The sequence below is a fragment of the Cetorhinus maximus genome, unplaced genomic scaffold (genome assembly GCF_964194155.1).
Source record: "Cetorhinus maximus unplaced genomic scaffold, sCetMax3.hap1.1 HAP1_SCAFFOLD_876, whole genome shotgun sequence".
NCBI lineage: Eukaryota > Metazoa > Chordata > Chondrichthyes > Lamniformes > Cetorhinidae > Cetorhinus > Cetorhinus maximus.
Genome location: NW_027596818.1, coordinates 2,239 through 28,120, shown reverse-complemented (window position 1 = coordinate 28,120; position 25,882 = coordinate 2,239). Strand labels below are relative to the sequence as shown.

The following is a 25,882-nucleotide window of genomic DNA, read 5'->3' as shown; positions in this document are numbered from 1 at the left end:
GTCTGTGTCTGTTTATCTGTCCGTGTCTGTCTATCTGTGTCTGTCTATCTGTCTGTGTCTGTCTAACTGTGTCTGTCTGTGTCTATCTATGTCAGTCTATCTGTCCACTTCTGTCTATCTGTGTCTGACTGTGTCTATGTGAATGTGTCTGTCTATATGTGTCTGTCTGTGTCTGTCCGTGTGTCCGTGTCTGTCTATCTATCTGTGTCTTTCTATCTGTCCATGTCTGTCTATCTGTGCCTGTCTATCTGTCAGTGTCTGTCTATCTGTCCGTGTCTGTCTTTCTGCGTCTGTCTATATGTCCATGTCTATCTAACTGTTTCTGTCTATCTGCCTGTCTGTCTATCTGTCCATGTCTGTCTACCTGTGCCTGTATGTGTCTGTCTATCTGTCTGTGTCTGTCTACATTTGTCTGTCCCTTGCCTGTCTATCTGTCCATGTCTGTCTACCTAAGTCTGTCTGGGTCTGTCTATCTGACTGTGTCTGTCTATCTGTCCATGTCTGTCTATCTGTGTCTGTCTATCAGTCTGTGTCTGTCTACCTATGTCTGTCTGTATCTATCTATCTGTCTATGTCTGTCTCTCTGTCCATGTCTGTTTATCTGTGTCTGTCTGTCTGTGTCTGTGTATCTGTCCTTGCCTGTCTATCTGTGTCTGTCTATCTGTCTGTGCCTGCCTATCTGTCCATGTCTGTCTATCTGTCCGTGTCTGTCTATCTGTGTCTGCTTATCCGTCTGTGCCTGTCTATCTGTCCATGTCTGTCTATCTGTGACTGTGTATCTGTCCATGTATGTTTATCTGCATCTCTCCATCTGTCTGTGTCTGTCTATCTCTCCGTTTCTATCGATCTGTGTCTGTCTATCTGTCTGCGTCTGTCTACCTGTCCATTTCTGTCTATCTGCCTGTCTATCTATCTGTGTCTGTCTATCTGTCCATGTCTGTCTATCTGTGCATGTCTATCTGTCCATGTCAGTCTATCTGTGTCTTTCTATCTGTCTGTGTCTTTCTATCTGTCCACTTCTGTCTATCTGTGTCTGTCTGTGTCTGTCTATCTGTGTCTGTCTATCTGTCAGTGTCTGTTTATCAATGCATGTCTGTCTATCTGCATCTGTGTATCTTTCTGTGTCTATCTATCTGTGTCTGCCTATCTGTCTGTGTCTGGGTATCTGTTCGCCTCTGTCTTTTTGTGTCTGCCTGTATCTGTCTATCTGGCTGTGTCTGTCAACCTGTGTCTGTCTGTGTCTATCTATCTGTTTGTGTCCGTTTACCTGTGTCTGCCTGTATCTGTCTATCTGTCTGTGTCTGTCAACCTATGTCTGTCTGTGTCTGTCTATCTGTCTATGTCTGTCTCTCTGTCCATGTCTGTTTATCTGTGTCTGCCTGTCTCTGTCTGTTTATCTGTCCTCGCCTGTCTATCTGTGTCTGCTTATCTGTCCATATATGTTTATCTGCATCTGTCTATCTGTCTGTGTCTGTCTATATGTCCGTTTCTATCGATCTGTGTCTGTCTATCTGTCTGTGTCTGTCTGCCTGTCCATTTCTGTCTATCTGTCTGTCTATCTGGTTTGTCTGTCTATCTGTCCATGTCTGTCTAACTGTGTCTGTCTATCTGTCCGTGTCAGTCTATCTGTGTATTTCTATCTGTCTGTGTCTTTCTATCTGTCCATGTCTATGTATCAGTGTCAGTCTGTGCCTGTCCATCTGTCTGTGTCTGTCTATCTTTGTCTTTCTGTGTCTGTCTATCTGTCTGTGTCTGTCTACCTGTGCCTGACTGTGTCTGTCTATCTGTCTGTGTCTGTCTACCTTTGTCTGTCTGTGTCTGTCTATCTTTGTCTTTCTGTGTCTGTCTATCTGTCTGTGTCTGTCTACCTGTGTCTGCCTGTGTCTCTCTATCTGTCTGTGTCTGTCTACCTTTGTCTGTCTGTGTCTGTCTATCTGTCCGTGTCTGTCTACCTAAGTCTGTCTGGGTCTGTCTACCTGACTGTGTCTGTCTATCTGTCCATGTCTGTCTATCTGTGTCTGTCTATCAGTCTGTGTTTGTCTACCTATGTCTGTCTGTGTCTGTCTATCTGTCTATGTCTGTCTCTCTGTCCATGTCTGTTTACCTGTGTCTGTCTGTCTGTGTCTGTCTATCTGTCCATGTCTGTGTATCTGTGTCTGTCCAGCTGTCTGTGTCTGTCTATCTTTGTCTTTCTGTGTCTGTCTATCTGTCTGTGTCCGCCTACCTGTGTTTGTCTGTGTCTGTCAATCTGTCCGTGGCTGCCTACCTGTGTCTGTCTGTGTCTGTCTATCTGTGTCTGTCTGTATCTGTCTACCTGTCAATGTTTGTCTATCTTTCCGTGTCTGTCTATCTATCTGTGTCTTTCTATCTGTGCATGTCTGTCTATCTGTGTCTCTCTATCTGTCAGTGTCTGTCTATCTGTCCGTGTCTGTCTACCTGTGCCTGTCTGTGTCTGACTATCTGTCTGTGTCTGTCTACCTTTGTCTGTCTGTGTCTGTCTATCTGTCCTTGTCTGTCTACCTAAGTCTGTCTGGGTCTGTCTATCTGACTCTGTCTGTCTATCTGTCCATGTCTGTCTATCTGTGTCTGTCTATCAGTCTGTGTCTGTCTTCCACTGTCTGTCTGTGTCTGTCTATCTGTCTATGTCTGTCTCTCTGTCCATGTCTGTTTATCTGTGTCTGTCTGTCTGTATCTGTCTATCGGTCCTTGCCTGTCTATCTGTGTCTGTCTATCTGTCTGTGCCTGCCTGTCTGTCCATGTCTGTCTATCTGTCCATGTCTGTCTATCGATGTCTGTCTATCTGTCCGTGTCTGTCTATCTGTCCATGTCTGTCTATCTGTGTCTGCTTATCTGTCTGTGCCTGTCTATCTAACCGTGTCTGTCTATCTGTGACGGTGTATCTGTCCATGTATGTTTTTCTCCATTTGTCTATCTGTCTGTGTCTGTCTATCTGTCCGTTTCTATCGATCTGTGTCTGTCTATCGGTCTGTGTATGTCTACCTGTCCATTTCTGTCTATCTGTCTGTCTGTCTGTCTTTGTCTGTCTATCTGTCCATTTCTTTCTATCTGTGTCTTTCTATCTGTCCGTGTCTGTCTACCTGTGTCTGTCTGTGCCTGTCTATCTGTCCGTGTCAGTCTATCTGTGTTTTTCTATCTGTCTGTGTCTTTCTATCTGTCCATTTCTGTCTATCTATGTCTATCTGTGTCTGTCCATCTGTGTCTGTCTATCTGTCTGTGTCTGTTTATCAATCCGTGTCTGTCTATCTGCATCTCCGTATCTTTCTGTGTCTATCTATCTGTGTCTGCCTATCTGTCTGTGTCTGTCTATCTGTTCACCTCTGTCTATCTGTGTCTGCCTGTATCTGTCTATCTGTCTGTGTCTGTCTATCTTTCGGTGTCTCTCTGTCTGTGTCCATCTGTCCATGACTGGCTATCTGTGTCTGTCTATCTGTCTGTGTCTCTCTATCTGTCTGTGTCTGTCTATCTGCGCCTGTCTATCTGTCCGTGTCTATCTATCTGTGTCTACCTATCTGACTGTGTCTGTCTATCTGTCCATGTCTGTGTATCTGTGTCTGTCTGTGTCTGTCCATCTGTCTGTGTCTGTCTATCTTTGTCTTTCTGTGTCTGTCTATCTGTCTGTGTCTGCATACCTGTGTCTGTCTGTTTCTGTCAATCTGTCCGTGGCTGCCTACCTGTGTCTGTCTGCTTCTGTCTATCTGTCTGTGTCTGTCTATCTTTCCGTGTCTGTCTATCTGTGTCTGCTTATCTGTCTGTGTCTGTCTATTTGTCCGTGTCTGCCTACCTGTGTCTGTCTATCGACGTCTGTCTATCTGTCCGTGTCTGTCTATTTGTCCGTGTCTGCCTACCTGTGTCTGCTTATCTGTCTGTGCCTGTCTATCTGACCGTGTCTGTCTATCTGTGACTGTGTATCTGTCCATGTATGTTTATCTCCATCTGTCTATCTGTCTGTCTCTGTCTATCTGTCTGTATCTGTCTATCTGTCCATTTCTATTGATCTGTGTCTGTCTACCTGTCTGTGTCTGTCTATCTGTGACTGTGTATCTGTCCATGTATGTTTATCTCCATCTGTCTATCTGTCTGTCTCTGTCTATCTGTCTGTGTCTGTCTATCTGTCCGTTTCTATTGATCTGTGTCTGTCTATCTGTCTGTGTATGTCTACCTGTCCATTTCTGTCTATCTGTCTGTCTATCTGTCTTTGTCTGTCTATCTGTCCATGTCTGTCTATCTGTGTCTTTCTATCTGTCTGTGTCTGTCTACCTGTGTCTGTCTGTGCCTGTCTATCTGTCCGTGTCAGTCTATCTGTGTTTTTCTATCTGTCTGTGTCTTTCTATCTGTCCATTTCTGTCTATCTATGTCTATCTGTGTCTGTCCATCTGTGTCTGTCTATCTGTCTGTGTCTGTTTATCAATCCGTGTCTGTCTATCTGCATCTCCGTATCTTTCTGTGTCTATCTATCTGTGTCTGCCTATCTGTCTGTGTCTGTCTATCTGTTCACCTCTGTCTATCTGTGTCTGCCTGTATCAGTCTATCTATCTGTGTCTGTCTATCTTTCGGTGTCTCTCTGTCTGTGTCCATCTGTCCATGACTGGCTATCTGTGTCTGTCTGTCTGTGTCTCTCTATCTGTCTGTGTCTGTCTATCTGACTGTGTCTATCTATCTGTCCATGTCTGTGTATCTGTGTCTGTCTGTGTCTGTCCATCAGTCTGTGTCTGTCTATCTTTGTCTTTCTGTGTCTGTCTATCTGTCCGTGTCTGCCTACATGTGTCTGTCTGTGTCTGACTATCTGTCCGTGTCTGCCTACCTGTGTCTGTCGGTGTCTGTCTATCCGTGTCTGGCTGTATCTGTTTATCTGTCTGTGTCTGTCTATCTTTCCGTGTCTGTCAATCTGTGACTATCTATCCATGACTGTCTATCTGCGCCTGTCTATCTGTCCGTGTCTTTCTATCTGTGTGTACCTATCTGACTGTGTCTATCTATCTGTCCATGTCTGTGTATCTGTGTCTGTCTGTGTCTGTCCATCTGTCTGTGTCTGTCTATCTTTGTCTTTCTGTGTCTGTCTGTCTGTCCATGTCTGCCTACCTGTGTCTGTCTGTGTCTGTCTATCTGTCCGTGTCTGCCTACCTGTGTCTGTCTGAGTCTGTCTATCCGTGTCTGTCTGTATCTGTCTATCTGTCTGTGTCTGTCTATCTTTCCGTGTCTGTCTATCTGTGACTATCTGTCCATGACTGTCTATCTGCGCCTGTCTATATGTCCGTGTCTTTCTATCTGTGTCTACCTATCTGTCTCTGTCCATCTATCTATCCATGTCTGTGTATTTGTGTCTGTCTGTGTCTGTTAATCTGTCTGTGTCTGTCTAACTTTGTCCTTCTGTGTCTGTCTATCTGTCTGTGTCTGTCTACCTGTGTCTGTCTGTGTCTATCTATCTGTTTGTGTCTGTTTACCAGTGTCTGTCTGTGTCTGTCTATCTGTCTGGTCTGTCTGTCTGTCCGTGTCTGTCTATCTGTGTCTGTCCATCTGTCCGTGTCTGTCAATCTGTCTGTGTCTGTTTATCTGTCCGTGTCTGTCTATCTGTGTCTGTCTATCTGTCTGTGTCTCTCTATCTGTTTTTTTGTCTATCTGTCTGTGTCTGTCTAACTGTGGTCTCTCTATCTGTTTTTTTGTCTATCTGTCTGTGTCTGTCTAACTGTGTCTGTCTGTGTCTGTCTATCTGTGTCTGTCCATCTGTCCGTGTCTGTCGATCTGTCTGTGTCTGTTTATCTGTCTGTGTCTGTCTATCTGTGTCTGTCTATCTGTCTGTGTCTCTATATCTGTTTTTTGTCTATCTGTCTGTGTCTGTCTAACTGTGTCTGTCTGTGTCTGTCTATCTGTCTGTGTCAGTCTGTCTGTCCGCTTCTATCTATCTGTCTCTGACTGTGTCTATGTAAATGTGTCTGCCTATCTGTGTCTGTCTGTGTCTGTCCATCTGTCCGTGTCTGTCTATCTATCTGTGTCTGTCTTTCTGTGCCTGTCTACCTGTCCGTGTCTGTCTATCTATCTCTGTCCATCTGTCCGTGTCTGTCTATCTGTCTGCGACTGTTTATCTGTCCGTGTCTCTCTATCTGTGTCTGTCTATCTGTCCGTGTCTGTCTATTTTTCAGTTTCTGTCTATCTGTGACTGTCTGTGTCTATCTGTCTGTGTCTGTCTATCTGTGTCTGTCTGTGTCTGTCTATCTGTCTGTGTCTGTCTATCTGTCTGTGTCTGTCTATCTGTGGCTGTCTATTTGTCCATGTCTGTCTATCTTTGTCTCTCTGTGTCTGCCTATCAGTCTGTGTCTGTCTATCTGTGTCTATCTGTGTCTGTCTGTGTCTATCTGTCTCTGTCTGTCTATCTGTGTCTTTCTGTGTCTGTGTATCTGCCCATGTCTGTCTACCTGTGTTTGTCTGTGTCTGATTATCTGTCCTTGTCTGTCTACCTGCCTGTGCCTGTCTGTGTCTGTGTGTTTGAACCTCTGTCAGTCTGTCTATCTGTCTGTATCTGTCTATCTTTGTCTGTCTGTGTCTTTCTATCTGTCCGTGTCTGTATATCTGTGTCTGTCTGTGGCTGTCTATCTGTCTGTGGCTGTCTATCTGTGTCTTTATGTTTCTGTCTATCTAGCCATGTCTGTCTATCTGTGTCTGTCTATTTGTGTCTTTCTATCTGTCCGTGTCTCTCTATCTGTCTGTGTCTGTCTATCTGTATCTGTTTGTGTCTATCTATCTGTCTGTGTCTGTCTATCTGTCTCTATCTGTGTTAGTCTATCTGCCTGTCTCTGCCTATCTGTGTCTGCCTATATGTCCGTTTCTGTCTATCTGTCTGTGTCTGTCTATCTGTCCATGTCTGTCTATCTGTGTCTTTCTATCTGTCTGTGTCTGTCTATCTGTCAGTGTCTGTCTATTTGTGTCTGTCTATCTGTCTGTGTCTGTCTATCTGTGTCTGTCTATCTGTCTGTGTCTGTCTATCTGCCTGTGTCTCTCTGTGTCTGAGTGTTTGAACCTGTGTCAGTCTGTCTATCTGTCTGTGTCTGTCTATCTGTCTGTGACTGTCTATCTGTGCATGTCAATTCATCTGTGTCTGTCTATCTGTCTGTGTCAGTCTATCTGTGTCTGTCTGTGTCTGTCCATCTGTCTGTGTCTGTCTATCTTTGTCTGTAAGTGTCTGTCTATTTGTCCGTGTCTGTCAACTGTCTTTGTCTGTCTATCTGTCTGTGTCTGTCTATCTGTGTCTGTCTATCTGTCTGTGTCTGTCTATCTGCCTGTGTCTCTCTGTGTCTGAGTGTTTGAACCTGTGTCAGTCTGTCTATCTGTCTGTGTCTATCTATCTGTCTGTGACTGTCTATCTGTGCATGTCAATTCATCTGTGTCTGTCTATCTGTCCATGTCAATCTATCTGTGTCTGTCTATTTGTCCGTGTCTGTCAACTGTCTTTGTCTGTCTATCTGTCTGTGTCTGTCTATCTGTGTCTGTCTATCTGTCTGTGTCTGTCTATCTGCCTGTGTCTCTCTGTGTCTGAGTGTTTGAACCTGTGTTAGTCTGTCTATCTGTCTGTGTCTGTCTATCTGTCTGTGACTGTCTATCTGTGCATGTCAATTCATCTGTGTCTGTATATCTGTCCATGTCAATCTATCTGTGTCTGTCTATCTGTCCGTGTCTGTCTATCTGTCTATCTGTGTCTGTCTATCTGTCTGTGCCTGTCTACCTGTCTGTGCCAGTCTATCTGTGCCTGTCTATCTGTCCATGTCTGTCTATCTGTGTCTCTCTGTTTCTGTCTATCTGTCTGTGTCTGTCTATCTGTGTCTGTCTGTGTCTATCTGTCTGTGTCTGTCTATCTGTGTCTTTCTGTGTCTGTCTATCTGCCCGTGTCTGTCTACCTGTGTCTGATTATCTGTCCTTGTCTGTCTATCTGCCTGTGTCTGTCTGTGTCTGTGTGTTTGAACCTGTGTCAGTCTGTCTATCTGTATCTGTCTGTTTATCTGTGTCTGTCTATCTGTGTCTGTCTGTGTCTGTCTATCTGTCTGTGTCTGTATATCTGTGTCTGTCTGTGTCTGTCTATCTGTTTCTCTATGTTTCTGTCTATCTAGCTGTGGCTGTCTATCTGTGTCTGTCTATCTGTGTTTTTCTATCTGTCCTTGTCTGTCTATTTGTCTGTGTCTGTCTATCTGTATCTGTTTGTGTCTATCTATCTGTCTGTGTCTGTCTATCTGTGTCAGTCTATCTGCCTGTGTCTGTCTATCTGTGTCTTCCTATCTGTCCATGTCTGTCTATCTGTGTCTGTCTATTTGTCGGTGTCTGTCTATCTGTATCTGTAGGTGTCTGTCTATCTGTCTGTGTCTGTCTATCTATGTCTGTCTGTGTCTATCTATCTGTTTGTGTCTGTCTATCTGTGTCTGTCTATCTGTCTGTGTCTGTCTATCTGCCTGTGTCTCTCTGTGTCTGAGTGTTTGAACCTGTGTCAGTCTGTCTATCTGTCTGTGTCTGTCTATCTGTCTGTGACTGTCTATCTGTGCATGTCAATTCATCTGTGTCTGTCTATCTGTCTGTGTCAGTCTATCTGTGTCTGTCTGTGTCTGTCCATCTGTCTGTGTCTGTCTATCTTTGTCTGTAAGTGTCTGTCTATTTGTCCGTGTCTGTCAACTGTCTTTGTCTGTCTATCTGTCTGTGTCTGTCTATCTGTGTCTGTCTATCTGTCTGTGTCTGTCTATCTGCCTGTGTCTCTCTGTGTCTGAGTGTTTGAACCTGTGTCAGTCTGTCTATCTGTCTGTGTCTATCTATCTGTCTGTGACTGTCTATCTGTGCATGTCAATTCATCTGTGTCTGTCTATCTGTCCATGTCAATCTATCTGTGTCTGTCTATTTGTCCGTGTCTGTCAACTGTCTTTGTCTGTCTATCTGTCTGTGTCTGTCTATCTGTGTCTGTCTATCTGTCTGTGTCTGTCTATCTGCCTGTGTCTCTCTGTGTCTGAGTGTTTGAACCTGTGTTAGTCTGTCTATCTGTCTGTGTCTGTCTATCTGCTGTGACTGTCTATCTGTGCATGTCAATTCATCTGTGTCTGTCTATCTGTCCGTGTCTGTCTATCTGTGTCTGTCTATCTGTCCGTGTCTGTCTATCTGTCTATCTGTGTCTGTCTATCTGTCTGTGCCTGTCTACCTGTCTGTGCCTGTCTATATGTGCCTGTCTATCTGTCCATGTCTGTCTATCTGTGTCTCTCTGTTTCTGTCTATCTGTCTGTGTCTGTCTATCTGTGTCTGTCTGTGTCTATCTGTCTGTGTCTGTCTATCTGTGTCTTTCTGTGTCTGTCTATCTGCCCGTGTCTGTCTACCTGTGTCTGATTATCTGTCCTTGTCTGTCTATCTGCCTGTGTCTGTCTGTGTCTGTGTGTTTGAACCTGTGTCAGTCTGTCTATCTGTATCTGTCTGTTTATCTGTGTCTGTCTATCTGTGTCTGTCTGTGTCTGTCTATCTGTCTGTGTCTGTATATCTGTGTCTGTCTGTGGCTGTCTATCTGTCTGTGTCTGTCTATCTGTTTCTCTATGTTTCTGTCTATCTAGCTGTGGCTGTCTATCTGTGTCTGTCTATCTGTGTTTTTCTATCTGTCCTTGTCTGTCTATTTGTCTGTGTCTGTCTATCTGTATCTGTTTGTGTCTATCTATCTGTCTGTGTCTGTCTATCTGTGTCAGTCTATCTGCCTGTGTCTGTCTATCTGTGTCTTCCTATCTGTCCATGTCTGTCTATCTGTGTCTGTCTATTTGTCGGTGTCTGTCTATCTGTATCTGTATGTGTCTGTCCATCTGTCTGTGTCTGTCTATCTATGTCTGTCTGTGTCTATCTATCTGTCTGTGTCTGTCTATCTGTGTCTATCTGTGTCTGTCTATCTGTCTGTGTCTGTCTATCTGCCTGCGTCTCTCTGTGTCTGTGTGTTTGAACCTGTGTCAGTCTGTCTATCTGACTGTGTCTGTCTATCTGTCTGTGACTGTCTATCTGTCCAATTCAATCTATCTGTGTCTGTCTATCTGTCCGTGTCTGTCTATCTGTCTGTGACTGTCTATCTGTCCATGTCAATCTATCTGTGTCTGTCTATCTGTGTCTGTCTGTGTCTCTCCATCTGTCTGTGTCTCTATATCTGTGTCTGTCCATCTGTCCATGTCTGTCTATCTGTGTCTGTCTATCTGTCTGTGTCTGTCTATCTGTCCATGTATGTCTATCTGTGTGTGTCTGTGTCTGTTTATCTGTCTGTGCCTGTCTATCTGTCTGTCTGTCTTTCTGTGTCTGTCTATCTGTCCATGTCTATCTATCCCTTGTGTCTGTCTATCTGTCTGTGTCTGCCTATCTGTCTGTGTCTGTCTATCTGTCTCTCTCTGTGTCTGTCTATCTGTCTGTGTCTGTCTATCTTTGTCTGTCTGTGTCTGTCTATCTGTCCATGTCTGACTACCTATGTCTGTCTGTGTCTGTCTACCTGTCTATGTCTGTCTATCAGTCCGTGTCTATCTATCTGTGTCTGTCTGTCTGTGTCTGTCTTTCTGTGTCTGTCTATCTGTCCATTTCTGTCTCTCTGTCCTTGTCTGTCTATCTGCCTGTGCCTGTCTGTGTCTGTGTGTTTGAACCTGTGTCAGTCTGTCTCTCTGTCTTTGTCTGTCTATCTGTCTGTGGCTGTCTATCTGTCCGTGTCAATCTATCTGTGTCTGTCTATCTGTCCATGTCTGTCTATCTGTCTATCTGTGTCTGTCTGTGTCTGTCTATCTGTCTGTGTCTGTCTATCTGTGTCTGTCTATCTGTCTGCGCCTGTCTACCTGTCCGGGCCTGTCTATCTGTGTCTGTCTATCTGTCCATGTCTGTCTATCTGTGTCTCTCTGTGTCTGTCTATCTGTCTGTGTCTGTCTATCTGTGTCTTTATGTGTCTATCTGTCTGTGTCTGTCTATCTGTGTCTTTCTGTGTCTGTCTATCTGCCTGTGTCTGTCTACCTGTGTCTGTCTGTGTCTGATTATCTGTCCTTGTCTGTCCATCTGCCTGTGTCTGTCTGTGTCTGTGTGTTTGAACCTGTGTCAGTCTGTCTATCTGTCTGTGTCTGTCTATCTGTCTGTGTCTGTCTATCTTTGTCTGTCTGTGTCTGTCTATTTGTCTGTGTCTGTCTGTCTGTGTCTGTCTGTGTCTGTCTATCTGTGTCTGTCTGTGTCTATCTGTCTGTGTCTGTCTACCTGTGTCTGTCTGTGTCTGATTATCTGTCCTTTTCTGTCTATCTGCCTGTGTCTGTCTGTGTCTGTGTGTTTGAACCTTTGTCAGTCTGTCTATCTGTCTGTGTCTCTCTATCTGTCTGTGTCTGTGTGTTTGAAATTGTTTCAATCTATCTGTGTCTCTCTCTCCGTCTGTGCCTGTCTCTCTGTCTGTGCCTGTCTTTCCATCTGTGTCTGTCTCTTTGTCTGTGCCTGTATCTCTGTCTGTGCCTGTCTTTCCATCTGTGTCTGTCTATCTGTCTGTGCCTGTCTCTGAATGTGCCTGGCTGCCTGTCTGCAGCTGGTAACGGCCCCTGGACTCCCAGGCACTAATGCCACCCCCTCCATTGGCAGCTTGAACACAACAATCAATGGCCACACCTCTCATTGGACGAAGCTCCCTCACATGACCTGCCAGCCTAAGAATTTTGCTGCAGGCCTGCTGATTGGTCAATTTCTAGTTGTTGGCCTGGCCCTTTTAACGATTTTAAAGGAATTTAATCTCAAAAAAGACATTTCAAGTCTCTCAGAATGCTACTGATGGAAATGGCACAGGAGGGGCGTCAGCCCAGTCCAGCTGAAAACCTGGATATCTGAGCAATGTGGAGAAAACTATTGGGATATTGGCCATTTAGGAACAAACCGGGATTGTCCCATCACCCTACAACATGAGCAGCAGCTGTAATCCCGAGTGTCCGGTCCTGGTCCCATTTCACCCCCATCCCCTCAAGCACTGACTTAACTTATTCTTAAATATTGACGCCAGGTCAATAGAGAAGCAGTGGCAGACATTTAAGGGGTTATTTCAGAGTATTCAGAATAAGTACATTCCTACTATAAAGAAAAATTCTAAGGGGAGGACCCACCATCCGTGGTTAACTAGAGATGTTAAGGAAAGCATCAAACTTAAGGAAAAAGCATACAACTCCACAAAAATGAGTGGCAGGACAGATAATTGGACAGGATATAAAGAATGGCAGAGAATGACTAAAAGGTTCATCAGGAGAAAGAAATTAGAGTAAGAGAGGAAGCTAGCTAGAAATGTAAAAACGGACAGCAAGATTTTCTACAGGTATTTAAAAGGAAAAGAGTAAGTAAAGTGAGTGTTGGTCCTGTAGAGAGTGACAGTGGGGAGTTAATAGTAGATAATAAGGAAATGGCGGAAGAAATGAACAAATATTTTGCTTCTGTGTTCACTATAGAGCATACAAAAAACATTCCAGTAATAGCTGCAAATCAGGAGGTGAACGGGAGAAAGGAATTTGGTGAAATTGAAATCACTAGGGAAACGGTACTGAGCAAACTGATGGAGCTGTAGGCTGGAAATCTTCAGGTCCCAATGGACTACATCCTAGGCTCTTAAAAGAGGTGGCTAATGAGGTAGTCGATGCGCTGGTGTTAATTTTCCAAAATTCACTAGATTCTGGAAAGGTTCCATCAGATTGGAAAGTAGCAAATATAACTCCTCTATTCAAGAAGGGAGGGGGGCAGAAAACAGGAAACTAAAGGCCAGTTAGCTTAATGTTTGTCATGGGGAAGTTATTAGAATCGATCATTTAGGAGGTTATAGCTGGGCACTTAGAAGAGTTCAAGGCACTTGGGAAGAGTAGGCATGGTTTTATGAAAGGAAAATCATGTTTCACCAATTTATTGGAGTTTTTTGGAGGACTAACATTCGCAGTGGATAAAGGGGAGTCTGTAGACGTGCTGTACTTGGATTTCCAGAAAGCATTTGATAATGTGCCACATCAAAAGTTTATTACAGAAAATAAAAGCGCATGGTGTAGGGGGTAACATATTAGCATGGATAGAAGATTGGCTGGCTGGCAGAAGGCAGAGAGTATGCATAAATGGGTCTTTTTTGGATTGACAGGATGTGATGAATGGAGTCCCACAGGGGTCTGTGCTGGGGCCTCAACTTCTTACAATTTATTTCAATGACTTAGATGAGGGGAGTGAAGACATGGAAGTTAAATTTGTAAATGACGCAAAGATAGGTAGGAAAGTATGTTGTGCAGAGGACATGAGAAGGTTCCAAATGGATACAGATAGGTTGAGTGAGTGGGTAAAGATCTGGCAAATGGAGTTTAATGTGGGAAAATTTGAAGTTGTTCACTTTGACAGGAAGAACAAAAAAGCAGAATATTACTTAAATGAAGAACGACTGCATAATTCCGAGGTGCAGAGGGATCTGGGAGTTACAGTACATGAGTCACAAAGTTAATATGCAGGTACAGCAAGTAATTAAGAAGGCTAATGGAATACTATCCTTTATTATGAGAGTGATTAAACATAAAAGTAGGGATCGTTCCATCCGGGACACCCTGGTCCACTCCTCCATCACCCCCTACACCTCAACCCCCTCCCACGGCACCTTCCCATGCAACCACAGAAGGTGCAACACCTGCCCACTTACTTCCTCTCTCCTCATCGTCCAAGGGCCCAAACACTCCTTTCAAGTGAAGCAGCATTTCACTTGCACTTCCCTCAATTTAGTCTACTGCATGTGTTGCTCCCAATGCGGTTTCCTCTACATTGGAGAGACCAAACGCAGACTGGGTGACCGCTTTGCAGAACACCTTCAGTCTGTCCGCAAGCATTACCCAGACCTCCCTGTCACTTGCCATTTCAACACTCCACCCTGCTCTCATGCCCACATGTCTGTCCTTGGCCTGCTGCATTGTTCCAGTGAAGCTCAACACAAACTGGAGGAACAGCACCTCATCTTCCGACTAGGCACTTTACAGCCTTCCGGACTGAATATTGAGTTCAACAATTTTAGATCATGAACTCTCTCCTCCATCCCCACCCCCTTTCCGATTCCACGCCCCCCCTTTTTTTTCCAATAATTTATACAGATTTTTCTTTTCCCACTTACTTCCATTATTTTTAAATTTATTTCCATCCATTGTTTTATCTCTACCTTTTAGCCTTTTTTGATGCCTTCACCCCACCCCACCCCCACTAGGGCTATCTGTACCTTGCTTGTCCTGCTTTCTACCCTTAATTAGCACATTCCTTAGATAATATCACCACCTTCAACACCTCTTTGTCCTTTTGCCTATGACATGTTTTGGTTATCTCCACCTATCACTGGCCCCCTATCCAGCTCTACCCCCGCTTAAACCAGCTTGTATTTCACCTCTCTTCTATTTTTACTTAATTCTGTTGAAGGGTCATTCGGACTCGAAACATTAACTGTGTTCCTCTCTGCAGATGCTGCCAGACCTGCTGAGCTTTTCCAGGTATTTTTGTTTTTGTTTTGGATTTCCAGCATCCGCAGTTTTTCGCTTTTATAAAAGTAAGGATGTTATACTTCAGTTATACAGGGTATTGGTGAGACCACACCTCGAATACTGTGTGCAGTTTTGGTCTCCTAATTTAAGGAAGGATGTAAATGCATTGGAGGCGGTTCAGAGGAGATTTATTAGATTGATACCTGGAATGAGCGGGTTCCAGTTATGAGGAAAGGTGGGACAGACTGGGCTTGTTTCCACTGGAGTTTGGAAGAGTGAAGGGTGATTTGATTGAAGTAAACAAGATCCTGAATGGCCTTGAGAAGGTGGACGTCAAAAGGATGTTTCCTCTTGTGGGTGAGTCCAGAACTAGGGGGAACTGTTTTAAAATTAGGGGAAGTCCATTTAGGACAGAGATGAAGAGAATTTTTTTCTCTCAGAGGGTTGTGTGACTTTGGAATTCTCTGCCTCAGGAGGTGGTGGAGGCGCGGTCATTGAATATTTTTAAGGCAGAGGTAGATAGATTCTTATTAGGCAGGGGAATCAAAGGTTATCGGGGTTAGATGGGAATGTGGAAATCGAAACACAAGAAGATCAGCCATGATCTTATTGAATGGCGGAGCAGGCTCGAGGGGCTGAATGGTCTACTCCTGCTCCTATTTCTTATGTTCTTATGACATGTTGACTATACAATCTCTCAGCTCAGTGTAAAAAGGTTTTGCTACTTTCACAGAATCACAGCATCTTTTCAGTGCAGGAGGCCGTTCAGCCCATCGAGTCTGCACTGACTCTCTGAAAGAGCATTCCACGGAGTCCCATTCCCCTGCCTTATCTCCATAACCTTGCTCATGCTCTCTTTTCAGGTAGCAATCCAATTCCCTTTTGAATACCTCGATCAAACCTGCCTCCACCACCCTTTCAGGAAGTTTGTTCTAGACTCCAAACACCCTCTGGGTGAAAATATTTTCCTCACATCACATTTACTCCTTTTGCTAATGATTTGGAATCTGTGCCCTCTAGTTCTTGATGTTCTCTTGAGTGGGAACATTTTCTCACTATTTACCCTTTCCATACCCCTCAGGATCACGAATACCTTTATCAAGTCTCCTCTCAACCTTCTTTTCTCCAAGGAAAACAGTCCCAACCTCTCCAATCTATCCTCAGAGCTACAGTTCTTTATCCCTGGAATCATTCTTGTGAGTCTCCTCTGTAGTCTCTCCAATGCCTTCACGTCCTTACTCAAGTACGGTGCCCAGAACTGGACGCAGTACTCTAGATGAGGCCCAACTACTGTCTTATACAAGTTCAACATCACCTCCTTACTCTTGTACTTAATGCCCCTATTAATAAAGCTTAAGATACTATAAGCTTTATTAACTGCTCTTTCAACGTGTCCTGCTGTTTTTTGTTATTTACTGTTATTTATTTACTATTATTTCTTGCTGAATGTCTTGTATTTAATCAAATATGAAACCAGGCTTCTCTCATTCTCAGTCCTTTTGCTATGGAGTTGTATGGAAGTTTGCACAAGGAGGTTTTTCTTGGGCCATTAGTTTCCAGGCCTTTGTACAATGGGAATGCCACCAAAAACAATGCAGAAAGAGTGCAAGTATTCTGGTCAAGGTACACGGCGCTGGGTCAGGTCCTGCCCAGCCCCCCAGGGTCAGACACTGTCCACCCTTAACACCTTCCCCCCCTCCCCCACCAGGGTCAGGCATTGCCCATCCTCCCCCTGGGTCAAACACAGCCCATCCCCCAACCCCCCGCCAACCCCATGTCAGACATTGTCAGTATTCCCCCCCTCCCCTGGGGTTGTTTTTCAAAATTTTTTCACGGAATATGGGCTTTGCTGACTGGGCCAGCATTTATTGCCCATCCCTGGCTGCCCTTGAGAAGATGGGGGTGAGCTGCCTTCTTGAACTGCTGCAGTCCCTGTGGCGTAGGTATACCCACGGTGTTGTCAGGGAGGAAGCTCCAGGATTTTGACCCAGCAACAGTGAAGGAACGGCGATATATTTCCCAGTCAGGATAGTGAGTGGCTTGGAGGGGAACTTCCAGGTGGTGTTCCCATGTGTCTGCTCTCCTTGTGCTTCTAGGTGGCAGTGGTCATGGGTTTGGAAGGTGTTAAGGAATCTTGGTGAATTCCTGCAGTGCACCTTGTAGACGGTACACACTGCTGCTACTGTGCGACGGCGGTGGAGGGACTGAATGTTTGTGGATGTGGTGCCAATCAAGCGGGGCTGCTTGGTCCTCGATGGTGTCAAGATTCTTGAGTGTTGTGGGAGCTGCACTCATCCAGGCAAGTGGAGAGTATTCCATCACACTCCTGACTCCCCAAAGCCTGTCCATAATCTACAAGGCACAAGTTGGGAGGTGAGTTACTCGCCACAGGATTCCTAGCCTCTGACCTGCTCTTGTAGCCACAGTATTTATATGGCTGATCCAGTTCAGTTTCTGGTCAATGGTAACTCTCAGGATGTTGATAGTGGGGTATTCAGTGATGGTAATGCCATTGAACATCAAGGGGTGATGGTTAGATTCTCTCTTGTTGGAGATGGTCATTGCCTGACACTTGTGTGGCACGAATGTTACTTGCCACTTGTCAGCCCAAGCCTGGATATTGTCCAGGTCTTGCTGCATTTGGACATGAACTGCCTCAGTATCTGAGGAGTCGCGAATGGTGCTGAACATTGTGCAATCATCGCGAACATCCCCACCTCTGACCTTATGATGGAAGGAAGGTCATCGACGAAGCAGCTGAAGATGGTTGGGCCCAGGACACTAACCTGAGGAACTCTTGCAGTGATGTCCTGGAACTGAGACGATTGACCTCCAACAGCTACAACCATCTTCCTTTGTGCCAGGGATGACTCCAACCAGTGGAGATTTTCCCCCTGATTCCCATTGACTCCAGTTTTGCTAGGGCTCCCTGATGTCACACTCTGTCAAATGCTGACTTGATGTCAAGGGCAGTCACTCTCACCTCACCTCGTGAGTTCAGATCTTTTGTCCATGTTTGAACCAAGACTGTAATGAGATCAGGAGCTGAGTTGCCCTGACGGAACCAAAACTGAGCGTCAGTGAGCAGGTTGTTGCTAAGCAAGGGCTGCTTGATGGCACTGTTGATGACCCCTTCCATCACTTCACTGATGACCGAGAGTAGACTGATGGGGCAGTAATTGGCTGGGTTGGATTTGTCCTGCTTTTTTTGTACAGTGCATAACTGGGCAATTTTCCATATAGCCGGGTAGATGTCAGTGTTGTAGCTGTACTGGAACAGCTTGGCTAGGGGCGCGGCAAGTTCTGGAGCACAAGTCTACAGTAGCATTGCAGGAATATTGTCAGGACCCATAGCCTTTGCTGTATCCAGTGCCTTCAGCCGTTTCTTGATATTATGTGGAGTGGGGTCAGACACCAGCATCCCCACCCCCAGGTCAGACACTGCCCATCCCCTCCCCCGCCCCGGGGTCAGACACCAGCATCCCCACCCCCAGGTCAGACACTGCCCATCCCCTCCCCCACTCCCGGGGTCAGACGCTGCCCATCCCCTCCCCCACCCCCGGGGTCAGACGCTGCCCATCCCCTCCCCCTCCCCGGGGTCAGACGCTGCCCATCCCCTCCCCCGCCCCCGGGGTCAGACGCTGCCCATCCCCTCCCCCGCCCCCGTGGTCAGACGCTGCCCATCCCCTCCCCCGCCCCGGGGTCAGGCGCTGCCCACCCCCTCCCCCGCCCCGGGGTCAGACGCTGCCCACCCCCTCCCCCGCCCCGGGGTCAGACTCTGCCCATCCCCTCCCCCGCCCCGGAGTCAGGTGCTACCCACCCCTCACACACCCCCTCCCTCCATGGGGTCAGACTCTGGCAGGAGGAGGGCATGTGGTTCTGTTAGGAGAGATCACACAGAGTCATCCGGTATACACCAATCCACAGAGAAATACTTTTATAATCCACCATTGAACTGTTGTGTACCTCTCTGGCTCGTAAGTAGATAAAGTGTAGCCAGTAGCTGTCAATCAGGTGTTTACTGTGTAGTCAGATACAGTGCTCTGTACAACTAGATAATAATGAAAAACGCAACACTTTAATTAAACATCAGCCTTGCTTCTTGTTGTAAGGTGTTTATTTTCTCCAGCATACAGCATTACCTTTCAAAGTGTCAACACTCTCCCAGCTGATGTTTTGTCAATGCACTCACAGGAGCTGGGCACTCAGTACTAGACCAGGATTTATTATCCACCCCTAATCAGCCTTGAGAAGGTGGTGGGGAGCTGCCTCCTGAAACTGTTGTCTGTGTGGGAAAGGTCTCGTAACTGAGTGACTTGCTGGGCTATTTCAGAGGGCAGGTAATTGTCAATCAGATTGCTGTGGGTCTGGAGTCACATATAGGCCAGCCCAGGTAAGGACGGCAGATTTCCTTCCCTTCTGTTGTCAGAGACATTAGTAATTAAAGATGCATTTTTTTCATAAATGGTAATTATCATTTCACCAGTACTGAAACTAGCATTTTATTCTTGATACATTTAATTAATTATGTTTAAACTCTCCAGCTCCATGGTGAGATTTGAACTCATCCCGCTCCAGGATCATTAGCCCAGTAACATTACCATTAGACTACCAGCTCCTACAAACTGGTCTCATTCACCTATGTATTCCCTCCTCACTTTAATCAACACATCACCCACAGGTCTGTAGTTTAACCATCCAGCATCGAGAGTGTCGTAACCAGCACCAAACCTGTATCACCCAATACCCCCAGTGACATCATTACATCACCGTGTCACACAGTGACATCACTACATCACCCAGTGACATCACTGTGTCATCCCCCAGTGACATCACTACATCACCCAGTGACATCACTGCATCCCCCAGTGACATCACTGTCTCACCCCAGTGACATCATTGCCTCACCCGCGACATCAACGTGTCACCCAGTGACATCACTACATTACCCAGTGACATCACTGCCTCACTCCAGTGACATCACTGTGTCACCCAGGGTGACTGATCTGATCCTCTGTCAGACCTGTGAAAATAATGTAGCAATGCTCTAGAACACTTGGCCAATCAGGATCATCCACCTGGGCTCTTAGCATCCATGGTTAACCACCTATCTGCAGCCATCTTTCAAGCTCCTGTACCATCGCTGGACTGGATCATCTCAGTAACTAGCAGAAACTTTCCCTCTCATTCCTACACTAGTCAGCTGAAGCATGAAGGCTGCTGGTTGGAGAATGAGTGAGGATTTGAGAGGGACTGAGAGATTCCATCCAATGAACTGCAGGTTTGGTTGTGAAATAAAGAACATTCTTCTGGAAAAAGATGTCCAGTTAAAGAAGGAAAGGATAGGGCTGGGGGAGGAGATCAAAGATGGGGAAGAATATGGTTCAAACACAGGTCAGAACAAACCCTCAGAATATGGAGAACATGGGGTTCGACTGATCACCTGGGGGATTTCCCGAAGGTTCCTGGGAATGGTTCCATTGTGTTCCCATGAGAATCAGGAATTCTTCATCTTTTTGGGTGGAATCAATCCATAATGCCTCTATAATATCACCACTATCCTAAAGCAAATGTTAACCCTGGTGACTCCTCCCAGGCCTGGCCACACAGCCCACTCCCCGACCCCACTCCCAGGCCTGGCCACACAGCCCACTCCCCAAACCCACTCCCAGGCCTGGCCACACAGCCCAGCCCCCAACCCCACTCCCAGGCCTGGCCACACAGCCCACTCCCCAACCCCACTCCCAGGCCTGGCCACAGAGCCCACCTCTCCCTCCATCCCCCACTCCCAGGCCTGGCCACACGGCCCACCCCTCAACCCCACTCCCAGGCCTGGCCACACAGCCCAGCCCCCAACCCCACTCCCAGGCCTGGCCACAGAGCCCACCTCCCCCTCCAACCCCCACTCTCAGGCCTGGCCACACAGCCCACCCCTCAACCCCACTCCCAGGCCTGGCCACAGAGCCCATCTCCCCCTCCAACCCCCACTCCCAGGCCTGGCCACAGAGCCCACCACCACCCCCCGCCCCCCCACCTCCCCAACACCCACTCCCAGGCCTGGTCGCACGGCCCAACCCCCAACCCCACTCCCAGGCCTGGCCACACAGCCCAACCCCCAACCCCACTCTCAGGCCTGGCCACAGAGCCCACCTCCCCCTCCAACCCCCACTCCCAGGCCTGGCCACACAGCCCACCCCCAACCCCACTCCCAGGCCTGGCCACACAGCCCAACCCCCAACCCCACTCTCAGGCCTGGCCACAGAGCCCACCTCCCCCTCCAAACCCACTCTCAGGCCTGGCCACAGAGCCCAGCCCCCAACCCCACTCCCAGGCCTGGCCACAGAGCCCACCTCCCCCTCCAACCCCCACTCCCAGGCCTGGCCACACAGCCCAGCCCCCAACCCCACTCCCAGGCCTGGCCTCAGAGCCCACCTCCCCCTCCATCCCCCACTCCCAGGCCTGGCCACACGGCCCACCCCTCAACCCCACTCCCAGGCCTGGCCACACAGCCCAGCCCCCAACCCCACTCCCAAGCCTGGCCACAGAGCCCACCTCCCCCTCCAACCCCCACTCCCAGGCCTGGCCACACAGCCCACCCCTCAACCCCACTCCCAGGCCTGGCCACAGAGCCCATCTTCCCCTCCAACCCCCACTCCCAGGCCTGACCACAGAGCCCACCACCACCCCCCGCCCCCCCCCCACCTCCCCAACACCCACTCCCAGGCCTGGCCGCACAGCCCAACCCCCAACCCCACTCCCAGGCCTGGCCACACAGCCCAACCCCCAACCCCACTCTCAGGCCTGGCCACAGAGCCCACCTCCCCCTCCAAACCCACTCTCAGGCCTGGCCACAGAGCCCAGCCCCCAACCCCACTCCCAGGACTGGCCACACAGCCCAACCCCCAACCCCACTCTCAGGCCTGGCCACACAGCCCAACTCCCAACCCCACTCCCAGGCCTGGCCACACAGCCCACCCCCTTCAAACCCACTCCCAGGCCTGGCCACACAGCCCCCCGCCCCCCCAATACCTAGTCACGGAGCCCACCCACCCCCCAGGCCTGGTCACGAAGCCCATTTCCCCACCCCCAGACCTAGTCACAGTGCCCACCCGCCACCCACTCCATCCCAGGCCTGGCCACATAGAAGAGGAAATCCCATTTTTGAATCTCAGCTCGTGCTGTGCTGTTCTCACCCAGGTCAGCAATATTTGGCCTCAGTGCCTGAGAATGTCAGCCTGAACTTCTGATTTGTATAGCTCTTTCTTCACAAGCCATCATTGGAGCCATACCTGCAGGATCTGGGAGCTCGCGTCCTGCACTGGGCTCCAGCAGAATTAGAACAAGGGAGAGGGAACTCGCAGAGATCTTCCCCTGAAATGGAGCAGGAGGTGTCTCTCATTGGCTCCCCAGGACTTGCTGTTCACCATCAGTGCTGAGTACAAATTAATTCCAAAAGGGGATGATTACTGAAATCAGAGTGATGGTGATAAACAACCAATCCCACACCTTGAACCTGCTTCTGCCTTTGTTACTGAGAACTGTGCACATGAAGTTGATGCTGAGCCTCAAAGATCATGGCTGACATACAATTTCCGTCCAGAACGGTTGACTTTTTCCCAATGAGAGTATTATTGGCCATGTAGGGAGGTGACCATCCCTCACAGATGGGCCTGAAAGAAGCTGACATGAACCGAGGGAGCAGGTACATCCCTGTGTATAGTCTGTGTTTCAACCTGGACCATGGACTATCCACATACACTGGGCCTGTGTAAACACCACACACAACTCTACACATGACAGCTCACAGACAGGAATATACAGCACAACAAGAATACACAGCGGGACTTCCACCAGGATTAGGGTAGTCTAACTCCAGTTCTCCAACCAACATGGGCAGATGAGAGGCAGCATTGCACAGGAAGGCAAACACCGGACATAGTAATTCAGGCAATGCAAGCTTTACACCGAGCTGCTGGCAAACCTTTCAGCCGCTTGGAGTCAATCTGACCTCCACTGTTGTTCCTTTCATTCCATGGGCGTGCCATGCCCTTGTCTCTCTCCTCTCTGTCTTTCTCTTGCTACAGTTGCATCATGCAACCCTTCACCTTGTCGTTATGCCAACAAGTTACAGCCTCACTGGGTTGCAGGTCAGGAGACTTTGGCACCGGTCAGGCAGGGAGTCTGTTGTGTAAAGGTGGTATTGAGGTGCGCGTCACAGCAGCTGCTGAGCTCTCTGCTTCTATCAAGGAGCCTTTCACTTGAATGGCCTCCTGGGATGCTGCCATTCGACTGGAGATCCAGAATGTGTCCATTCTGGTGAATATCTTTATCTGCCATGTCAACTGTCACATTAGGACAAGTGTTCACAAGATCTACAACATACCCATTCATTTGTACATTAATACTCCCTCCATGAACGGAGCTCCTTGTGTTCTGGTTTCTGAATGCCTGGTCTGTTTTCCTCAGGATGTGCCTTCTAAGAATCTTACGGAATGTTTGGCGGAACTCTCGAATCCTGTACGCATAAATTAAAGGGTTAACAACAGAGTTGGCATGTGACAGGATGATTGCAAAGTACATAATCCAGGCTGGTGGTCGACAGTTGTCGCAGAAAAGATTGACACAGTTTATAATATGCAATGGCAGCCAGCAAACTGCAAAGAGACCAACAATGATGGCCAGTGACTTGGCTGCTTGGACTTCCTTCTGCAGGGTGGACCTGCTCTTCTCTGTGTGGGTGACTTTAAACTCCATTTGCTTGAGCTGATGGCGGGCGGCCATGAAAATCCTCAAGTAAATCCCAAACATTATAAGCAAGGGCATCAAGACACAAGCAAAGAAATTATAATAGACCATATAGTCCATGGTAACCACCTCTTCAAACAGACAGGAGACCATACCGTCTCTGCATGGATCAGACTTGTTCAGTTTCATCTTGAGGTCACAGTTGGATTTATTCCAGCCAAGCATTGGGGTCAAGCCAATCATAAAGGACAGAATCCAGCAGATGCAGATAATTCCTCTTGCACGTTGACCAGTCACCAGGCTGTTGTATCTGCAACAACAGGAGGGCTTTATGTCAATTCATTGTCATAGTGAACATTGAAACTGTACATCTTAACAGTAAAATAAACCAAAGTTTCAAAAATTCTGACATTTTTTATTTGCTGTCAGTCAAAAGCTCCCTTTCACAATAGGTTACAACCGCTCAGAAAGGTGCTGCCCCCTGTTGTATGGAGTTTCACAGGAGCTAACACCCAGCTAGACCTGCCTAACTCGCCATTCCTTGGGCTGGATTTTTCCTACCCTCTCAGTACAGCCTGGGAGGCAGGGGTCCAGGGCGTGGTGAGGGCAGGGTGGTGGGGCAGCGGGGGGGCTTGCCTGTCGTCTTGCTGCTGACACACCGTCTAGAGGGCGTCCCCCCTACCCAGAGGCCAATTATGCCACTTAAGTGATTGATTCATGGCCTCTTCCTGCCGGTGTGGTATTCTATCAGCGGTGGGTACCCTCCACCATGTGAGGAGACCACCAGGTGAATCCTGGTGACCTCCTTGAGGTTTTGGCTGGGGAGGAGTGAACTTCCTAATCAGGCACTCTATGACCACTCCACTCCAGTTCCCATCCCCACAATCCCCACAGTGGCAATAGTTGCCCTTGTAGCAATCCCCCACAAACTTCACCAACACCCACCCTTACCGGGACCTGCCTGACTGACCTCAGCGGCCCCAGACTTCACTAACCTGGCTGAGAGAGAGAGCAGGCATCCTCTCTGCTAGATGCAGTCCCGGCAGTGGCCATTGCAATCTGTGGTGCTGCTGAGCTGCCCGCCCTCTGATTGGTTGGCAGCGCCTGGAGGCAGGCTCTCATCCTTTAATGTGACGGGAGCCCTGACAGCAACTAATTAGTCACGTTTCCATGGTAACACATGGTGCAGTTAACCTTGGTGACAGAACCATGAAAAGACCCTTCTGGAAACTTCTGGAACTTGGATATTGGAATACAGAGCAAAATTTCAAAATTTGCTGATGATACCAAACTTGGAGGAGTGGCAGACAGGATGGGCAGATGAGATGGACAGACGGAATTTAATGGCTACAAGCGTGCTTGTAAGTGAGGTGAGGTGATGGAGGAGTGGACCAGGGAGGATGGCCCAAAAGGGATCCCCAAAAGGACCATCTTTTACATGTTCCATGTTGTTCTTTCACAGAGTGCTGCCCCTTGTTCTGCTGTTAATACATTCTGCTTTCTTACCTTTATGCCACTATCAGCACCTCCTTTAGCTCTCACCACTACCATTAACACCCCTTTGTCCTTGTGTCTGTGACATCTTTGTCAATCTTCCCTTTCCCCCACCTATCACTGGCCTTCTATCCAGCTCCACCTGCTCCACCACCTTAAACAGTACAAAATACATCACATTTCTACTTCTCTTCAGTCCTGGAGAAGAGTCATACGGACTCGAAACGTTAACTCTCTCTCTCTCTCCACAGATGCTGTCAGACCTGCTGAGTTTTTCCAGCATTTTCTGTTTTTTATTTCAGATTTCCAGCATCCAGCAGTATTTTGCTTTTCTCTCAGGACACACTGAGAGAATGGTTAGCAAAGCATCTTGGGCTTCATAAATAGGGTGACTGAGTACAAAAGCAGGGAGGTTATGCTGAAACTTTATAATTTACCTAAATGGATCCAGGGATGGGGGATTTTAGTTACAAGGTTAGATTGGAGAAGCTGGGATTGTTCTCCTTGGAGTGAAGGAGACTGAGGAGAGATTTGATTGCGGTGTACAGGATTATGACAGGGTTAGATAAGGTAGACAGAGAAAAGCTGTTCCCAGTAGCTGATGGTACAAGGACTGGGGGACACAGATTTAAGGTTTTGAACAAGAGATGCAGGTGGAATGTGAGTGAGTGGTAATGACCTGGAACTCATTGCCCACAAGTGGGGTGGAAGCAGAAACAATCAATAATCTCCAAAGGAAATTGGATGGGCACTCGAGGGAAATAAAATTTCAGGACAACGGGGATCAAGCGAGGGAGTGGCACTGACTGGATTGCTCTGCAGTGAGCCAGCATAAACTTGATGGGCTGAATGGTCTCCTTCTGTGTTGTAAATGACTCTCTGACTAAGTGTGTAAAACAGCCATACTGATATATAATGACACCAGTATTCAGATAGTGCACGAATTTAAAGTCACTGAGATTACAGGAGCCATTTTGTGTACAGTGAGATGACATGAACAACATTGAAACCAGTTATTTAATTGTTTTAGTGGGATTAGCTGAGGAAGGACTGACACTAGGAAAATCAGTAAATCATGACATGTCCATCTTCTGGATTGAGGCCTGAAGCTGCAACCCAGTCACTCAGAGATGAGAGTTTGGGATATAAGGAAACTCTGAAAG

General features: G+C 47.4%; 1 pseudogene; it reads right to left on the bottom strand.

Annotated features, from left to right (window-relative positions):
• Positions 1 to 21,621: 21,621 nt before the first annotated feature.
• LOC144674973 (adenosine receptor A2a pseudogene) lies at positions 21,622 to 23,535 on the bottom strand (annotated as a pseudogene).
• Between the last annotated feature and the right edge of the window lie 2,347 nt (positions 23,536 to 25,882).